At 42.2% G+C, this 21,265-nt stretch overlaps 1 long non-coding RNA gene across 1 annotated transcript; it reads left to right on the top strand.

Annotated features, from left to right (window-relative positions):
* The first annotated feature begins 15,400 nt into the window (after positions 1 to 15,400).
* On the top strand, positions 15,401 to 20,616 carry LOC309366212. Its single transcript, XR_014166578.1, has 3 exons — positions 15,401 to 15,532; positions 18,078 to 18,266; positions 19,758 to 20,616. It is a non-coding gene; the product is annotated as an uncharacterized lncRNA (long non-coding RNA).
* The last annotated feature ends 649 nt before the right edge of the window (positions 20,617 to 21,265 follow it).

Genomic DNA, 21,265 nt, shown 5'->3' with positions numbered 1-21,265 from the left:
ATATAGGATGCTCTAAGAAAATATGATCATACACCCACCCCCACAACATTTTCTGCAGGGATAGGAACCAGGAAAGACATGCTTAATGCATCTGATATGTTTCTGCTGGGCTTAATTTCTCACAAGCCTGCAAGTTCCTTTTCAACATTAAGGTAACCCTGGAATATGTTATTTATTTCAGAAAAATATATATACCGCTTGATTGTAAACATCCACCCATCCCTACCTCAAAGTGAAATGATCACAAAGAAATTAAGAATCTCTAAGCATGTGCAGAAGGTTTTCCTCTCCTCACTGAGTAACAGACTGTACCCTCACCCAGCTCCTTTTTTGGATAGTCCATTTTTAAATAGTGAATGCATATTTATCCTGCAAGCTAAGATGCTTCTGTTCTGAGGGTGTTACATTTTCCCTACTTGGAGAATGTGATTCATGGGCATCCTTTTGAATAAAGCCTATTATAGAACTGGTGCCCTCCAGATGTTTTGGACAACCATTCCCATCAGCCCCAGTCAACACGCTCAGTGATGCATGTGCACACCAAACCTTTAGCACATTTTCTCCCCTTTCGCAAAGAATTTTGGGAACTGTGGTTAACAGTTCTAGGAACTGTAGGTGTGTGATGGGTAAACTACAATTCCCATAATTATTTCGTGTGTGGGTGTTCGATAAATATGCTTTAAAGGTTTGGTGTGCACACAGCTTATATCTCCTATCTCAAATCTGCAATAACATGCACACTTAGTAGCACATCTGTTTGAAGCCAGTGGGATGTATTTCTGAGTATATGCGCTTATGACCAAACTGCACAATTAACTACTCCCTTGCCCCCATAAAATTTCAGGTGTTTTAATTTTTTCCAAAAAATTCAGTTATTTTTGAGATCTCTAATGTGTTCTGAGTCAGACAAAGCTTTGATCTGCCACTTGCAGTTATTCCCCCCCTGTAGCTTAACATAATTCTGTACCTCTCTAGTAGAATTTCTTTACTCCTTCTGCTTGTTTCCCAAACAGATTCAGTGCTCCTATTAGCATATTAATTGCATACCACATATCTTTAGTGATACTTCATGGATGTGGCGATATCATTTCTTGCTATTTTATGAATATTTGCTCTACATGCCACTACAATCCCTCTCTTAAAAAAAAGCCTGTTAAACGTATTCTTACTTTTTATTTCTTCCCTATATTTTGCTACACACTACTACACTTTATTAGCCAGCCAGGCCAGCTATGTCACCACTGGAAGACACCTATTCTGAAGTGACTTGGAGGGAAAGCATCACCAGAAAGGTTAAGAAAATTCCACACATCACATTGAATAGGGTATATCCAGACCAGCACAGTGATTCAAGTGATTTTCACGTTGAAATAAAGTGAATGGTAAGTGTAGCTTTGTTCTTTGTTGCATGACCTGTCCTAATGTTGACCTTGCAAATAAGTCCACCAAAGTCCACAAATAATTTTTGGCAGCTTGCCTGAACACACAGGTCAATTATATGTAGGACATGAACTATTTGGAAACGAAGAAAAACCCAGTCCTCTTCCTCTTTGCACAATCTTCCTTGTTTGGTCTTCTGCAGGCAATTGTTGCTTTTGACAGTTGACTAGACAAATTGCTATTGACCCATGCCTGGAGTATAAATTTTCACTTCACACTCTGTTCCTGAGAAAATTAATACCTCATTTAACACCCTATTGATCATGCCCCTTGTTCATGCCTCTCACCATGGCTGTTGCCCTGCTTCCTCTTGCTTTGATATCACAGTCTCTCCCCCCCCCCATTTCTGAAACCCAACCAAACCTGGTTTTATCACTTCATCAACAGAAGCTTCACTAAATTTTGTTTAAAAAACAAACAAGAGATACAGGTGAAATCACCCAATTGTCCTATTCAGATGTTCCTCCTAATGCTTCAGAGTTCTAAATCATGTGGGGAGCTGAGACAGACTCAAGCAAGGAAGACCATAGTTCAGTGAGGAAAGGCTGTAGCTCAGTGGCAGTGCACTCACTTTGTGCTCAGAAGGTCCATGGTTCAATCTCCAACATCTCCAGGTAGTTGAGGAATGTCTCCTGCCTGAAATCTTGGAAAGCCACTTTCTGACTTGGCATAAGACAACTTTATAAACTCTTGTGTTTCATTGGAGAAGTTCAGACCCCAACGTAGAGAGCAATAAAGCCCTTGATGGTGACACCACAGAGGGGTGGGGCTAACCCCTGCTCTTTTCCCTTCATGAAATTGGAACTACATGGGGAGTGGGGAGAGAGCATTACACCTACGGAAATGCTTGAATAGGGCTTCTGCCAAGGAGACATCATGGTCACCATTTCTCAGTCCAACCTACCTAAAACTGGCAGCAGGAGGAGAAACTAAGTCAACTTGATCTCCTTGGAAGAAACGTAGCATACAAATGCACATATATAGAGAGGGTAATAATTTATATATAAATATCTGAAAATAAGTTCTCCTCCCTCCCAGTGTAGTTTGCACACTATTGGGAAGTTTTTGTTGCAATGTGTATAGGGGGAGCAATTTATATCCTGCTGGGCCTATTTTGAATTTAATAAATATAGAAATTGTATCCAGTAGTGGCTTAGCAGAAAGTGCTCCAACCTGTGCAAGTGGGGAACCTGATTTTCATAAGAAAAAACAAAACAAGTACAAAAGGGGAAATTGTAATGTCTGTGAATGGTCAATCATTAGGACTCCTAAATATTAAAGAGTTGAGAAATTGTGGGTGAACACAGTTTTTCACATTCTGTAGTATGTAGTAGGTTAGAAAAAGGCATGAGAACTGTTTTTGATGGTGATGTATGCAAAGAAGTTGAAAGCAGAAGAATTTAGAGATGCAGTTTAGCTGGCAAGCTGGTTTTGGTTTCCAGGATAGCTGATGCTGCATTGGAACTAGGACTGCTGACACATGTGCTTTCCTCATACCTGCTCAACCTGTACATATCTAAGCAGATCATCAGAAAATGTCCATAAGTCTCCACCAAAGCCTCTCCCATTCACTCTCTCATTCTGCCCACCTGGAAATTCTATAATGGAGGAGCAGTAAGAATATTCTTACAACAGCACCTGAGCGTTCTTGGCAAAGGACATCACCGGTGGTGCCTGGTGCCCATTGGGTCTTGCAGGGCAGAAGGCAGAGAGATCGACAGGGAGTGCATCTGGAGCCAGAGCCAATGACAGACAAAAGTTTCATCCCAATCCTCCTGCCGACTAAGTTCTATGAGAGCAATACTGACACTAGCAAGAAGGAAATTGATGGGTGGTTCCATCACTTGGGCTGCTTGTAAAAAGAAAAAGTGGGCAGGAGCGGGTGGCATTCACCCTGGTGGACCAGCCTCCACTGGCTAGGTTTGGTGAGCACCTCAAGTCACCTGCAGGGTGAAGGCATGCTCACCCCCCACCTCTTTTTTTGCCAGCCAGCTCAAGAGGTTGTGGGATGGGGAAGACTTTATTGAACAGCAGCTAGAGTCAATGGAGGCTGAAAACTCATTGCCCTCAGCTGGCCTTTATGGCTGGATAGCTATGATAGATACTTGGATGGCACTGTGTCAGGACTGGGGTGGCAAGCCAGTCCCCATGCTTGCACATACCCCCTTTTGTGATTGCCTTATAAAACATAATATACCCATAATATTGTTTTGGGGTCTTCATTGCAGTGTGTGTGTGTGCACACGCGCGCTTGCATGAAAGAGCTTAGAAGCATGACCATTAAACTGTGCCATTCCCTGCTGGTGTTCCCTGCCGTTCCCGTGATTTTGCAAGCATGTCTTCTTAACACCCATCCCTTTCAATGTTGACAAATTTCTGGAAAGCGTCACTTAACATATCAAGTTGGCAGGCAGAAGTAAACAGAGGTGTGGTGCCATTTTGAAATGACAACTCCTCCAGCACTCTCAGCAAAGAGGAAGGGGAACAGGAGGGAATTTCCAGAGTTGTAAGCCTTGGAGGCCGCTTTGTGTCTGGAGGGGTTAGCAGAGGAAAGGGCTGCCATGTGCAAAATCTGGGTTGTTGTGGAGCAGCCTCAGGACTCTGGTTTCTCCTGTTTCTGTAGTGATGATGAAACATGAACTTTGCCCAGAGGGGATCTAGGGCTTCTCTCCAGAGCTTCATCTTGATTTAAAATTGTGCAGCGTGTGTGCAATGTAGCGATCTGCATTGACGCACCCACTCACTCACCCACGCTGAACATTGAGCAGATGTGTACATTGCAGTAAACGTTGAGACTTGCTGCATGTTGCCATTTATACAGGAAGGCCAACAATCTCAGATAATGTTTGTGCATGCTCTCCACCCCCAAACTCAGGAAGATGCCAATGAATGCCAAGAGTCACCTCACTGTGATTGCCAGCATCTGCTTCTTTATGTCTGAAGGGGGGGGCAGCAAACGGAAGCGACATTGGGCTCCTTTGACTGCAGCCTTCCTGCTGTGTGAAGTGGGGTCAGAGATCACCTTGCCATGTTGTGCTCTTGCAGAGCTTTGTTCCTTACTTACGAAAGGGGGAAAGGACAAAGCCCTTGCACAACATGGCAAGATGATGTAGGGAGCTGTGAGGATTGCCATTGATCCTATCTCTCCACACCTGAAGATGTCCGATTCTTCAACTGTCCCAGTTTTAGTAGAAATCAGGTCTGCATCATGCAATATGTGGGAGAAGAGACTTTCATGCTGTAAGCAACTTGTTGGATTCCCAGAAGCTACAGGGGGACTGCAAGGAGCTAGGAAGTCTGGCCATGGCTAGCAACAGAGGCTGGCATCTCTGGCAGCTTCCTTTGCTCTCACCCCAGCAGGAGGCCTGCCGTCAACTGCTGGTGCTCTTCAGCCTGGCAGTTCCTCCTCATTGCTGTCGCTGTGCACCTCCTCTAAGCAAGTGAACAGTGAGAGGAGCAAGAAGGAGGAGGAACAACCTCTGCTTGCCTTCTCCTGGCTGTGTGGAGAAAGTACAAAGGGAGAAGACAAGCAAAGGGGTAGAGGTGACATCAGCAAGGAGGAGGAGTGGCCCAGAGGCCATATTGCCTAAAGTTTCTTCCAAGCCTGGAGCCAGCAGTAAGTCCAGCTCCTGTGTGCCTATCCTTTTTGCACCCTTTGAACCTATAACCCCCTTTATTTTAGTTTGCATTATATCAATGAAAAACATAAGAAAAGTCCTGCATGTTCAGTCCAAAGGCCCATGTAGTCGAGCATCCTGTTCTCACAGTAGCCAGCCAGCCAGCCACCAGGAAGCCCACAAGCAGATTCAGAGAGCAACAACGCTCTCCCTGCATGACACCCCCAGCAATTTGGCTCTGACAGTGGAGCTTGCCATCATTCTGGTTGCCACACAATTTCTTACCATCTGCTCAAACGCTGTCCTTGGGATAAATGATTTGAATCAAGCCGCCCCCACGATCTGTAGCTGCTGTACCAATTGCATGAGTTTGGCTTCTATATGGGCACCAAATGTGGATTTTATGTTGAAGCGCAGAATGCCAAGTGCATCCTGGGAAGAAGACTAGATTAAGCTTCTCTGGAACTCAGGGGGTTGTGCTGTTCTAATTATGTCTGAATACATCCTCTATGGCCTTGCTTAGAGAGGCAAGGTAATGAAAGGTCATTATTATCTCAGGCTGCTAATTACATTTCTTTACTCTATCTAGACTGATCAGCCGGGGATAAACGTAAAAGCAGGAGCGGATATTTATTCAGAAAGTTTATTAATCTCAACTCTCTCCTGAAGTCTTTTTCTTTTTCTTTCTGAGATCCATTTACACAAGGAACTTCATTCAACAGCAGTTCTATTAGATTACTAGATCCTACCTTATACAGGTTGTAGGCTATCAATTCTGATGTTAAATGAGTTCTCTCCCAGTTCAGCCTCCTACAGTTCAACTGCATTTGTTTACTACTGTGAGTACACCATCAGTCTGTGTTGCGCAGTTGAGCATCAATGAGATTTTCATTGTGGATAACAAATCACAGGTGGGTATAACCCCCCTACCAAAAGAACAGGTGGCTGTAACTGAGGAGATAGGAAGCAAGGCATTATAAGGCAGCATTTTATTGTTATGGCAGGATAATAGTTACTGATCTAGATGCTAATCGTCTTCCACATGAGAGCTAGGAAATCAAACCAAATCCATTTATAGTTTGGCTACAGGTAGCAGGGTCAGGGATGCTGTGGGGGGTGATCTAACATTGTTGAACATCTCATGCTGAGAGAGACAAATATATTTCTAAGCTTAATTTATGGCTGTGCTCTCCAGGGCTTAACCTCAGCATCTGTTTTCAGAGCCGGAGCTTAACCCTCAAACAGATGAAGAACAGATGACAGTACCTCTATAGAATTATGGAGTTGTGAGGGTATACGCTGTTCCCTTAAAGGACATTTGAAGCACATTTCCCCTGTTTGTTAAGGGTTGGTGGGAACCATAACCCTGTGGGGGCTGAACTACCGTGCCCATAATTCTTTGAGAGAAAGAATGTGCTTTGAATGTACCTAAGCCCTTGCTGAATACTGGGTCTACAGTGCAAGATTCAGCTAGAGCATCTCTAACAGATGCATGCCTACCCTTTGCTGAAACACATCCAAGAGAGGAGAACCTACCACTTTTCAGTGCATTCTGCCCCACTGTCAAAAAGGCCCCACTGTTAGGAAGTTTCTCATGTTTAGCTAAAATTGGCTTTCCTGCCGTTGCCACCCATTGGGTCTAACTCTGCTCTCTGGAGCAACAGAGAACAATAAGATCATCTACATTACAGCCATTCAGGTATTTGAGGACTACTATCATGCCTCTCCTTAATCTTCTCTTCTCCAGGGTAAACATACTTAGCCCTTTCAGCCAATGGTTTTATGAGACTTGGTTTCCATGATTTTCATCATCTTGGTTGATGCCCTCCTTTGGACATCTTCTTCATCATGTGTTAACTTCTATGCCATTTCCCCACAAAATTGTGTCCAAAGTGACTCAGAACTTGTCAACTGAACAACAAATGAACAACGATTCAAAAAATATATTAGGAACAATTTGATTTAAGTATGGTGTCAGTATTTCTATACCTATAACTTTGTCCTGCATAAAAGGTGGGGCAAAAGAGCATTGGGGAAATGTCCCAGGGCCCTGCTACAGAAGTGGGAACAAATATGGATAGAGAAAATAATACACACCAGACTGAGGAATGGGAGGTAGTGAAGACAGAAAGGGGACAGTCTATGAGGAGGGCAAGAGAGAGATGAAAGAATAATACATTAGTTCTGGGTTTGTAAACCCAGTGGTGAGACTTTATCTATGGGAACTGCGACACTCATAAATGAATTTTCACAAAAAATTCGCATCAGTAACTGGAACTTCAGTAAATATCCATGTGGGAGATAGTTTGGGTTTTCCCCAAATTAGAGGCATACTTGCACAGATTAAAAAATTATTGGTTTTTTAAAAAATGGTTTTTCAGTGTCATCAACATTGCAAGCATTCTCCAATTATCATTTAAATAAGAACATGCAGGGAATTTTTTTTGAGGGAAGGAAACTACTCATAAATTATTCCAAAGTGGGCAAAAATGCTTTAAGAAACATTTGTCTCAGAGGAAGAGAAGCAAAATTGCAAGAATAACACAGACTAGTAACAAAGATTCACAATTGAAGAGGTGTGAATACAATTGAGTAAGTGATGGTGATCAGCTAGCTGGCATCTTCTGGAACATAATACAAATGGAATAGTGATTCCAGATGGAGGCAAATGCATTGAATAAATCCCAGATTTATTCACACGCAATGTTTCCCACCCACGATGCACAGGCGCAGTAAAATATGGCTAGATCACATAATTTATGGGAATACTGTATGCTCATCATAAAGTATCTTTTATATTGAGAGGATTGGCCTGCCCAGAGGAAACCATTTGACCCTTTATTATCACCGACCACACAACTCTTAGGAACTATCTGTGATATGAAGGGCTGGAAAACAACATTGTTGCCTTTGCTTTACTGAGGGGTCCTCTCAAATTCCAGCATAAAGATGTTTCACTCACATGCGAAGGATGGCCTGGGGTGGGAGACCATGCAAAATTCCCTCCTATCAGGCAATAGCACTTGAAGAGTCTGTTGAAGAGAACAAATGCCTGTAGTGCCTGCTTTGAAAGACAAGGTGAGATGAGATGATGCTGGCAATGCTTCATTCATTGGTGATGGCTTATGTGCAAACCCTGGGCATCCTTTGCTGAAAATTTGGCTTGGCAAGCATAAATTGTTGAGTTCCAAAAGGAGAAATGGACTATGTTTTATAGATTGTCTTCCCAAGCGCTTTGTACATGTGAGGTTCCCATTGTTGGCTAAGGAAGAAACAGTCCAGAGTCTTCCCACTCCCACACCCCCGCTATACACAACAATGGAAGATGTCCACCTATAAGAACTGAGCTATATTCCTGGCTGACAACCAGCTTCTCTAATCTGAATGGCTCAGGTCACATTTCCTGGGTGGGTGGGTGTGTGTGAAATGGCTATGTGAGACTTGGCAATGTTATTTCTTTCTCAATGAGCTGCTCTGTTTTCCTGCCTTAGCATTTATGCTGAAGTCCATTTTTCCTGCAGTAAAGTGAAAGTCACTAATTGTTTCAGATTTGCAATTAGGGAATTGCAGTTTCATTTGTAGCAAAGCTTTGATTGTGGCATAATTGTTCCAGCAGAAAAAAATGACTTTCCTATCAGAGGCTTCTGCTGTGTATTCATACTGTGCACATCTTTGGTGCTGTATATCTTTCCATTTTAATTACCAAATGTTTCCCCACAGAGCCTTTGCAAACCTTTGCAGAACTGGTGTTTGTACTGTGTGACTCCCACAGTATAAAACGGAGAGTGGAAATGCTCTCATGTACAACAGATGAAGGCAGAAGAGCAAAAGATAAATAGACATTTGATGTTTTAAATGCTTTCTCCACATTTGCCAAATCCTTGTGAAATGCCATGGGATACATCAAATTTCGATAGTTTTAAAATTTGCATTTCTGGGCCATGCACTTTTCCATTGTTTTCCCTTTCAAGCCAATGTTCTTTTATTGAAGTCTCTCTGCCACCATTGGATGTCTTTCACTTTCACAGAAATGAGTCCGTGTGGACTGGTTCTGAATCTTGAAATGTGTAAGTCTGGAGAATGACAATAGCTTTTCAAAAAACTGAAAAGTTACAAGAGACTCGCTGTTGGGGCTGTGCACAGTTTCACCTCTGGCAAACAGGTTGTGGGACAAAAGAAATTTGAGAGGGGGGGAGAGATGTCTCACTCAAACTACTTTCATCTTTCTTTCAAATTATTGTTTGTCTTTAGTCACAGTGAGTCATTTTAAAATGCTACCTTTCCTGGCAGAGTTAAGCAAGGTGAAAGCAGCTTCTGTGAAATGGGATGGTCCCCACAATGGCAAGGAATATAATTTAAGGCTTTAGAGTGTGAGATCTGAGGTGAAAAAAGAGGTCTAAGATTGCTTTCTCCCAGTGCAGCATTTTTGGAATGAGATCAGATAAACACAGGGCTTCCTCAAATGGGCAGACTGGAGCTAGGGGTGTAATAATGTATGTCTGAGTGTGCAAAAGCCACTCAGAGTTTAGATAGACTGGAAGCAGGACAAGGAAAGTGAGGCCTAAGGTAGTGATGTCAGCAAAAGGTGGACAGGTTCCGCATGGGGAGCAAAACTGGGGAAATGAAGAGATATATAGGATGCAGGAAAATCAGAAGAAAATCACAGGAAACCACACAGGGACACCATTGATTTGCCTGCCATCAATCTTGCCTACACAGCACTTTCTTCAGAAAAAGTAGGAATAGGTTGCTGATCTCGAAGTTTCAGATCTGGCCAACTAGAAGTTACAATTGGGAAATCCTGTTTGATCTGTTAATACATCCTGTATTGCAATGCAATACAAGCCATATCTCAAAACTATATTATACTCAGTGGACACACTTATACTGGTGCTTATTAAAATGTCATTTGCTGTGCCCCCAGACAACTCACTTTCATGCATGAGATAATGCATGGGCATTTCAAGTAGTTTTAAGTAGTTACCATGGCGATAACCTTCTTCCTACAATATTTCCACCTGCGCTTATTCATAGATAACTCTCATTAGTGCAAAGCTCTCTACTAGGTAGATAGCCATTTTGTTCCAATAACAGGAAGGATCCTAGTGACAGAAGACCTTAGCGCCTGCTCCCTCTCACACAGGGCCATCTAATAAAACTGTCCTGTGGGAAGGGCCCAAGAAGAGCGATGGAGGCAGGGACACTGAGGTCCACCTCTACAAGAAGTTATAGGGAACAAGACAGAGGGCCTTCTCGGCAGTGGCGCCCACCCTGTGGAATGCCCTCCCATCAGATGCGAAGGAGATAAAGAACTACACTTTTTGAAGGCATCTTTAGAAGGCAGCCCTGTATTGGGAAGTTTTTAGTGTCTGACATTTTATTATGTTTTTATATGTGTTATAAGCCACCTAAAGTGGCCGGGGTAGCCCAGCCAGATGGGTGGGGTATTATTATTATTATTTCAGGCACTGCACTAGCTGGGCTATCTGCTCTCTCTCCCTGCCCTCCACCCACAGCAAGCTCTTATGCCACCAATGTTCTGTGGCACCACCAAAAAAGAGGACACAAATTGGCATAAAAATGTAGAAATACATCTCACCATTGTGGGAAAGACTCTAGCTCGATGGCCTGTGTGCCTTCTCAGTCTGCTGCCTAGGAATTAACTGCTGGTGGGCAACTTCAAGGCCGCTGCTCACCTTTCGTATGATTCTTTCTCTTTGGACCAGATAACCCATGGAACAGAAACTATCCTCTGTTAAGTAGGTCACATGGCCACTCTACCCACCATCAAGTCTTTTTATATGTTGATATTTATTGTGGGGTTTTTTTAGAGAAAAAAAACAGCACCAACGAGTATTTTAATGTTACTTTTAAGCTGCCATGGAAAGATTTGTATCCTCCAAAGTGGGATATAACTAACTGCAATATTGATAAATATTCATTGAGCAATAAAGCAATATCTATGGCTATATGGCTGTAAAAGACGCACCGGATGTCTTCAGACACATTCATTCCCTGTTTCCAGTAGAAATAGGCAGGGTTAGTATACAAAATGGATTACAGCACGTGCATGATGCAGCTGGTAGCACTGGGCCGAAAAGGGGCACTGCCACATGCTTTTGTCATTTACAGAAAAGGCTTCTAGGGTTGTGCAATTTATTCACCTCTCAGGTTATACAAAATGAGATCTATAATAGCTGTAATAATGCCTTCCCTTTCAAATATAGTGGTGTGTCTGGTAGGTGGAAATTATGAACAGCACAGTTGTGTGCTCGTGCTTTTAGGGCCTCTGAAGTCTTTTTATTTTAAGTGAACAATTCCTTTCTCTTCCGAGAAAACTCCGGCACAGTTTTATTGTCTCAACTGGGTTTCAATTGTGCTGACTGTTGGTGCTGCTATTATTCTTCTGATCTGTTGCTCTCCAAGTAGATTTTGATTGTTGCTGTATTTTAAGTGATGTTTGGGAATTGACTTACACATGCTGAAAAGGAAGGTACCATATTTTAATTAGTGAGCTAACTTAATAGAACAGGAAGGGAAATGTCATGCATTCAGGATTTAACCTCCTTCCGTCAGGCCTGTAAGACAGAGCTCTCCCGCCTGGCCTTTAATTTGAATTCAGCCTGATCTTTTCCCTTCCTTTCCCCTTTTCTTCCCTCCCCCTCCCCTTTTATGAAGATCACCCGCTCTGAGACCCCACAGCTAATTCTCCCCTGGCCTCCTCACTGACCCAAGTAGGACCAATTCAGCCAGCTAGCCCTGGGGATTATCTAATTGATTTTTGATTTTTGAATTTTATTGTTATTCATATTGTTATACTGTATTTTATGCTGTAAAATACAGCGTATTAAAGTGTTTTAAATTTGTTGTTAGCTGCCCTGAGCCCGGTTTTTGAACCGGGAAGGGTGGGGTATAAATAAAGTATTATTATTATTATTATTATTATTATTATTATTATTATTATTATTAGCCATGGATTTTTACTTCATTATAGACCTGGGGTCGGACAGCTCCTTCCTGCCATTCTGCTTCCAAAGTCTCAAGAGGGTCCTTTCAATTAGGATCCGACACTGATCAGAATCCAGGGGTACAGTGTAAATTGAAGTTGTTTCTTTATATTTCCCTAAAAGGGGACAGCTCATTTTCCTGACCTGCATATTCAGACTGGAATGGTGACAAATCTAAACCCTTTTAGGGGAAACAAGAAGCCTTGCATGCAGCAATTTACCAATCTTTCGTGACATCTCCTTTGTGAAAGGTCATCTGTAACCCTTGGTGACCTGTGACAGTAAAGTCAAAGGAAAGGCATTTAGGGGCTCATTATATTGATAACTTATGACAGACAATCATTATAAAGATGCATGAGGGAATCGATAGGTTGTCTGTTGCTTAAGGCATTTCTGCTCCATTAGTCTCCAAGGCTTGACTGAGCTTCCTCATTGAGCCAATTGCAGGGTCATATCTAAGATATGGCACTGTAAGGGGTGACTGTGTAATGCAAGCTGAAATAATCAAGGCATAAAGACCATCACTTTTTATACTTAGTAGGTAATTATTGCTGCCAATACTGTCAATTTTCATACTTCCTTACACCATGCTTCTTTTGATAGATCTTTAGAATTCTTCCAGCATTTTGCAACCGCTACAAATAAACAAAATCAAGCATTTCCAGATGTTGCTGGCCTACAACTCCCATCTTCCCTGACGATTTGCCATATTGGCTGGTGCTGATGGTAGCTGGTGTCCAACAACATCTGGTGAGCAGCATGGCCACCCCTGAACCAGTCCAACGTTCTGTATCAAATAGTGGCCAACCAGTTGCCTCTTGGAAGCAAATCAGCACCACGTGAAAGCAATAGTCCATTATTCTTCTCACCATCTGGCATTCAGAGATTACTACCTCTGCATTTGGAGAGTCGTGCCTTAGGGCACTGAGGAAAATACAATGATTTCTTCCAGTCCACTGACTCCTCCATGGTTTATATTGATTACTCCATTAGGGATGTTTTAGTAAAGGTGCTCCTCTCATAGGAATTGTTCTCTAGCAATTATATGGATGGTCAACTGGTCTATAAGACTGCCTCAGCAATGAGACATAGTCAGCATGAACATTTCATGTTAAATTGTTACCTTGTGCTCTTGAGAGGATTTTTGGGGGGAGTGCATTTGTTCTTCTGACTCTCTCTTGGAAGATGAGCTCACATTGCTCAAATTCGCAGTTCTCTTATCCAGTAAGCCTTTATTGCAGCATTGTGGTGTAAACCACTGAGCCTTGGGCTTGCTGATAGGAAGGTCGGCGGTTCGAATCCCCACAACAGGGTAAGCTCCCATTGCTCGGTCCTTGCTCCTGCCAACCTAGCAGTTCGAAAACACGTCAAAGTGCAAGTAGGTAAATAGGTACCGTTCCGGCGGGAAGGTAAATGGGGTTTCCATGGACTGCTCTGGTTTTGCCAGGAGTGGCTTAGTCATGCTGGCCACATGACCCAGAAAAACTGTCTGCGGACAAATGTCAGCTCCCTTGGCCTGTAAAGCAAGATGTGTGCTGCAACCCCAGAGTCCTTTGTGACCGGACTTAACTGTCAGGGGTCCTTTACCTTTACCTTTTTAGTGCAACTATAGTGTAGACTAAGCCAAACCTTAAAGGGGAAAATTGACTTCTAGTCTTCGGACCACCACTTTGGAAATGGAGCAATTCCTCAGAATGCAAACTTTGGCCATCTGAAGCGCAGTTGAACTCTATACCTTTGCAATCCTACAATTCTTTATGGCTCTGGTATTAAACCAGGCATGGTGAGCCACAATGAATAAAATGAATGTGGAACAGTTAAAATCCCTGCTTCTGAATTAACATCCCTAGCCCACAGCTATGCCATCTGCTGCTCTACGATTTATGAGTAGTAAACTCTCAGTCCTCTGTCCCGTACATTTCAAATGCAGAGCTCCAGGACCCCTACGAATGTGACTAGCTTTGATTTATGAACACGACTAGTGCTTCTTCTGTGGTCCATTATGAAGATACTCTTTCACATAATAGAAAACAAGCCTTGCCACATTTCCATCTGACAAGCACTGAACGTTACGAAAGTATTTGAAACTGCCCAATTGGAAGAAATGAAGTAGCAAAGCAGACTGGTAATTCTCCAGCCTAAATATGTTTTGCGTTTTGCTAACAGCAGAAAGTAAAACATCTATTATAACAGGATGCATTATCATACTGCGATCATTCCCTATTTCTATCTAGTTCACCTGTGTGCATTTGATTGATCCTGATGCTTATTTTTCAACCTCTGTGGACCTTGCACATGATAGCTTGGACATACAGTACTTTTTTCAAGCCCTCAGCCTCTAGGTTTTTGAACCTTCCACTATAAACACAATCTAAAAATAAAGTAGCGGTATAGATATGTGTGTGCATGCAGACATGTCTTCATCATACAAGTACCCTGGGGGAACCTTTCAAGAGGATGATTCCTTCATTCTGATTAGAGAGGCGTGTGAAGTGCATTGGTTATTACTTTGCAAAAGGCATCCAGAACACCTCTGAGGTTCTTTGGGATCATGAGAGAAAGCACTAAGTTTAATGTGAAGTCCAAGTGAACAGGAACCTTGTTTTTATCTCTCTGAAATCCAAGGATAAACATTTCCTGAAATTCAAGAGAAAACAGATCACCGCTCATGAAAATGTCAAGAGCATTTTGATGTGACCACTGCCCATGATTTAGGTGTCAAAGGGACACTTAAGTACATAGAGTATTGTATTTTGTTGGTTTTCACCCAGTGGGTATGTTTTCATTTGGTATTTCTTTCTATGGATTTCTTTTGCTGGTTAACTTTACTCATGTATTGGAAGATAACCTGCCATGTCAGGCGTGGGGACCCTTTGTCATCTCAAGGGCCACCTATGTTCTGTGCCATCTTTTGAGGACCACATGCCAGTGGTGGGTGGAGCTGGAAGCAGAAGTAGGCAGGCCGGGCCAATCCTCTTTTAAAAATAATGGTTGCTTTGAAATTGTTGTCATTTTTACATGTCATTTTTTTAAAAGGCAAATTGGCTTCCAAAAGGCAGGTGTGTGTGTGTGTGTGTGTGTGTGTGAGTGTGTGTGTGTGTGTGTAATTAAACACAAAGAAGTGGAACGATGCAGGGTATAAAACCAGCAGAAGCAACACAAGGGCTACCCCTGGGACCTTTAACTAAATTTAGACCTCATTTACATCTGTGCATCCCTGATTGAACTGCTGCCTTGGTCCTAAGAGAAGAACTCATTGCCCTGCATTCAAATTTGCATTGGGTAATTATAAGACAGGGTGATTCACTGAGCAAGTCACAGCAATGCCAGGTTAGAATTTGCATTTCAAACACACTGCAGATGATTCACTGCCATTGTGCTATATGAAAACTGACAGCAGGCTCAGGAGGAATTGAACCACATCGTATGGAAAACAAACTCCAGCCACTGCAGAGGCCTTTAGGCAGGGTAAGAGAATTTGACTGGTAGAACTCTGCACAGAAAGGGGATTTCCAGACTGTCCCTATCTTCAGGTGAGATTCAGTCAGCATATTCAGGTGGTGAAATTATAATTGATCGGGAGCTCTTGCACCACAAACCCCACTTCCCCAAAATATCAGACATTTTGTGATACAGAAAGTGATGGGAGAATGGAAAGTGTGGGGTAATACTTGGGTTTGATGCAAGGTCATCTACTCACCACCCTCTGCCACAAACAAATCAGAATGAATGCTCAATAAACAGCACCCACAGCCTAGCCTCTGCTTAACTGAAGCCATGCCCTTTTCGATTTTCACAACTGGCTGGCTTACAAAGTAGACTTTCCTGAAGGACAGTTACAACATTGCTCTGTTGCCAGGGAAGAGTAGGAGGACAGGAGAAGAAACTACAGTAGTACCTCTGGTTACGAACTTAATTCGTTCCAGAGGTCTGTTCTTAAGCCGAAACTGTTCTTAACCTGAGGTACCACTTTAGCTAATGGGGCCTCCCACTGCTGCTCTGCCGCTGCGCAATTTTTGTTCTCATCCTGAGGTAAAGTTCTTAACCCAAGGTACTACTTCCGGGTTAGCGGAGTCTGTAACCTGAAGTGTTTGTAACCTGAGGTGTTTGTAACCCGAGATACCACTGTACAAGGGAAGCATGCATTTGATTATTGTGGGCAGAAAAGCCATTCGGGAATAGGGGTACAATTTGGAATGGGAATCAGTGAAAAGGAAGTAGGGTTTAGCATTCCAATATTGTTTTTCCAGTTATGATTACTTCTCTATAAGTGGCTTTGACTCTTTGGAAAACATTTGGGGTAACACTGGCCTTTGTTCCAAGATCACCTCATCCCTGGATTTTCTTTCTGCTGTGCTTACATGATGCAGAAGTAAGCTGAAAGCAAGGAAAAGGAACTCAATAACTATTCGGGACTTTACTCCTCTCTGGTTTTTAGCGTGTCAGTGTAAACAATAGCACAGTCATTATCCTGGGTGGGTGGAGTTCAAAATCCATGGAAAACAAGAAGGGCGTTGTGAAGAGGCAATTTGTTATCTGAGATTCCATGAATGCAGATATGGTACTGGGGAAAACTCTGGTATGAATCTTTGTGCATTAAAATATTTCTACCCCTCATGATTGTGGAGCTGTCATTGCTGTATCCAAGTAAGGCTGTGTTCACACCATACATCTAAAGCACATTCCTTTCCCTCCCTAAGAATCATAGGAGCTATAGTTAAGGTCACCAGGAATTGTAGCTCTGTGAGGGGTAAACTATAGTTCTCATGATTCTTTGATGTGTGTGTGTGTGTGCTTTATATGTATGGTGTGCGTACACAGCTTAAGAGTTTCAGGGTGTACCAAGGAAAAGTCCATTCACAAGAGCTTCTACAACCAACTCATTGCAAGTGCTGCCATTTAATTTTATTTTAATAAAGAGAAACACATTTTCACAAAAGCTCTGAATTGAGGTGAGGGGTGGGAGCCCATAAAAGGTTTCATAGCTTGAGGCAGGCAGCCTGCAGCTCATCCCTTCCTGCTTACCTCCAGTTACACATCACCTTACCATATGGTCTTGGTGCCCTTGGTTTATTCAGTCTCTTTAACTCCTGCAACCATAACACATTTTGAGTTTTGCAGTTTTTGAATTTCAAAGATGTGAGTTTCATAAGAAGGCATTTCACAGTCCTCTAGTTCAGATTTTGTCCAGCTTGATTTGACATGCACGTGGAAAGTTTGCTAATGCCTTCGTTGACATCTGACAATTTCATGCATACAATTAGTGTAATCTTAGAAGTGTTTTCTTTATTTTGTTTCAGCATTAGTTCAGTTTGAGTGGCATGATGCATAAATAATATAAGATAAATGCAATCATGTAGCACTGTTCTTTTTTTGTTCATTTGTTTCCAATATATTTTTTAATCTCCAAGGCTTAAAAAGGATCTGCTTATAATGGTGCAGCCTCACAGACTGATCAGTTTGTTTATTAATACCATACAGATGTAAGTTCTAAAGAGGAGTAGTGTGTAACACTCCTTTTATGTTGGATAATCACTGAACTATATTAAGTAAAGACTTCTTATGACAATGGAGGACACAACTGCTACGTAGCTGGAAGCAATAATTGGAGACAAGTTCCTTCTTTCAATCTAACAGCGGTCTCCTAATGTGGTAGTCTGGATACTTGAGAGACCTACTGGAACCTTAATTTTATGAACAAATTATTTCTTGTCTTCAAAAGCTTTTGATGTCAATCAACAGCTGGATGATTTATACCATCTGACTTGATTATATATATATATATGGTACTGTATTCAAGTTTTAAATTTATCAAACCATTCATCAAAATTTACATTTTTCTTTTTAAAAAACAAAACAAAAACAAAACATCAGCTGTGTTTTGCTTGGTCTAAAAACAGTCTCAATCTGTGGAATATTCTCAGCATTTTCTGTGATTTACAAATAGTCATGTCTACCAAGAAAATGAGAGGGCAGAATTACATGTACCCTTGTTGTCTCACATTTCTTTCAGCACCAAAGACAAGCAGATATCTGGAATACCTGACATAGCTGCAAGCCAAGTGAGACTAGCACAGCATGATGGGGGAAATGACCTCCTTAGGACCCAGCTACCAACACCTGCATGAGGAATCCCTACAGTCATCAGAAAACGGAGGGTGGTTGTGCCAGACTGGAGTTAGCCTGCTGAGATATGCATACGGTATGTTCTCTAAAGCTGGAATGACATGCCTTCTCCCCTGGCAAGCCATTTGTCACATGGAGGTCTAGAGGCGGCACCAAGGAAAATAAGCAAATGTGTTGAGAAACAGAGAAATATGAATGAGGAGTTCCCTGACCTTACCTGGATTTCCTAATTTTTCAACAGGTGCACCGAAAAGTAAAATGCAAGATTGTCACCCAATCTTAAAGCATAGTACAGTGGTACCTCTGGTTATCATTCTGGAGGTCCGTTCTGAAGCTGAAACCATTCTTATCCTGAGGCGTGCTTTCGCTAATGGGGCCTCTGGCGTGCGATTTCCATTCGCATCCTGGGGCAAAGTTCGCAATCGGGAGCTACTTCCAGGTTAGCGGAGCTCGTAACCTGAAGCGTTCGTAACCAGAGGTACCACCGTAAAGTTCTATAATAAACACTAAATTTTGGACAGGTTTTGTCATCTCTTTTAAAGTTATTGTGAGCCACCCTGCGTGATGAAAGTATTTTATTTTTTAAAAAATGATAATAAAACAAAAACCACACTTGCCTTTACCATTTTGGAAAGTGTTATATAGTCATAAAAAAAATCCTCTCTAGTACCACACAGGTATACTTATGTGACACACTTTTTAAAAGACCATGGAGAGCCCTTCCCTTACTACAACACCTGGTGTCTCACAAATCTCTGCTTTTCTCTGAGTTTTTAGTTCTTTGAACAATGTGTGCTCTCCTGCTTCAACTGGCAGTCCAATCTTATGCATGTTTTCTCACTGTGATCAATGACATTTACGGCACGGTCCTAACCATGTCTACTCAGAAGTAAGTCCTACTGAATTCAGCGGGGCTTACTCCTAGTTAGATGGCGTTAGGACTGCAGCTTTACTCATTGTGTAGACCTATGTGTTTAGGATTGCAGCCTCACTATGAGATGAGTGTGGGTGTTAGTCTGTGCACACAATGTACATTTACAACACACTTTAAGCACATTACTTCCCCTGCAAAATCCTGGGGCTATAGCTTACCCCTCAGAGAAGTGAAATTTCCAGCATGCTTATCAAACTACAATTCCCAGGATTCTTGAGGGGAAATAATCTGCTTTAAATATTTGGTATGCACACAGCCTTAGCATAAAAGCTACTGGTGCTACTAAGGTATTCCTAGCTGGCTCCATAAGGAAAGGAAAAACTTTGCTATTTTCCATTAAATTCCTAGGAAAAGTTGGTTTTGAGATGGATGTATCTCTCTCACATGGCAGGTTGCAGGTTTGCCAAATGCATCCTATTGTTTTCACCTCTCTCCGTGCTTTCCATCCCCCATATATATCTCTGCAAAACAGTTCAACAGGGGACGGTTGATGGACAGTCAGACAATCAACACTCACCGCTGTACAAGTTGTGGCAAAAGAAAGAATAATCAATAAATTGTTCAATATTTAGTTTCTGTACGTTATAAGAACAGAATGTAAATGTGTTCCATTTCATGTTCCCACTCCTGCAGTAGCTCCAATAATGGATTCATGACTATTCCAGCAGGAAGCAGTGAACTGCTTATGAAAAACACCGTCGATGTTGGGACACGTCAATGCAAGAGCAAGATGGAGCACGCACGCTGTGAATTTTGCTTTGCCAGCTGTGACTTACAGCATGTCCAGATGGATGTAGCCAGCCTGATTATTAACACATATACTCGGGGCTTACTGTAAAAAGCTGTTGTTCCCATGGAAGATTGCTTGGAACACATGAACAGAAGTGTTGAGACTGTGAGAATCATTTGATCAGCGCAGAGACTGGGAGGGTGAGCTTGGGTAAAGTGGTATCATATGTCAGCAGAACGTCTATGCATTACATAAGAATGGGATTGCATATAGACGTTTGAGCTAAGCCCCCCCAAGCACTTAAAGCAAGTTTGCACTAATGACATATTCAGACACTGGCTCACCAGACCGCCCAGCTTTATATATTCAATGTCTGTAGAATATTGGACAAGCATATTAACCAGATGGGGTTTTTTTTCTTTCTTGAAACGTGTTCTATTTAGAGAACACATTGTGGGGATTATAGAGGCAATGTGCTGCATGATAAAAATAAGTTCCTTCTTTTATTTTCTGACGGTTTAGCCAGAGCAGTTTTAACAGATGACCTCCACTCTAGCTCTTGTTTCCCCATTATGTTCCTTCTGAGCAGTTTAATTGCTGTGTTTCTGCCATCCTCCTCTCCTTCTCCAAAAATGCTGAAAACATTTACCACAGTTGCATTGCAGCCCTTTACAGTGTGAACTGACTGGTGCAACTGTACTGCCTGGTTGGGTCAGTAGCATGTACCATTGCTTTTCTGCATTATTTGCCCCACTGCCATTAACTTCAACATCCCCCGTCCTCTTGCTCTCTCAATAAAACTGGCAATAAACTGAAACTGGCAGGTCTTGGTGGTTCACTGTGCACCTACACTTCTGGAAAAATACATGTACGCTCACAGCAGGCCTCAGGTTTCCAGAATTTATGGTGGACTGGGATGTCCAACTGAGGGGTAGGGACAACACATGGTACAAATATGTCCCAGCCAGCACCATCCATTACTGCGGATGGGAAACAACGAAATAGGGTTTGGAGGCATAAAACTGAAAGTGCAGACACATAATCAGTAACCCACAAACCATCAGTCCATCTATATTACTACCATTGATGTTGAGGGGCAGCAGATTTTCAGTGTTTTAAGCACCAGTCCTTATTGCAGATATTCATATTGTGCAGCTTGAAGCAACCGGATGCATTAAACTGACTCCTTTTGGAATGAAACACTGTCCAGACCCATTAGATTGTTGAAAACTTTACTTGCGGAACTTTATTCAAAACGGAACAAAAACATCAAAGATACATCCAAATAATTCTATACAATACTGTGTACAAATCCAGCATAGGTTCACCTTCTTAGAAATAAAAGCTTATTCCAAACAGACCTGCAAGCAAAGGTTTCTCATCTTACAGCCTCCATTTTGCCTGGAGCACA

Source organism: Podarcis melisellensis (assembly GCF_964234715.1).
Source record: "Podarcis melisellensis genome assembly, chromosome: 3".
NCBI classification, from domain to species: Eukaryota; Metazoa; Chordata; class Lepidosauria; order Squamata; family Lacertidae; genus Podarcis; species Podarcis melisellensis.
The sequence above is the reverse complement of the archived record's forward strand: the minus strand, read 5'-3'. Positions and strand labels throughout refer to the sequence as shown.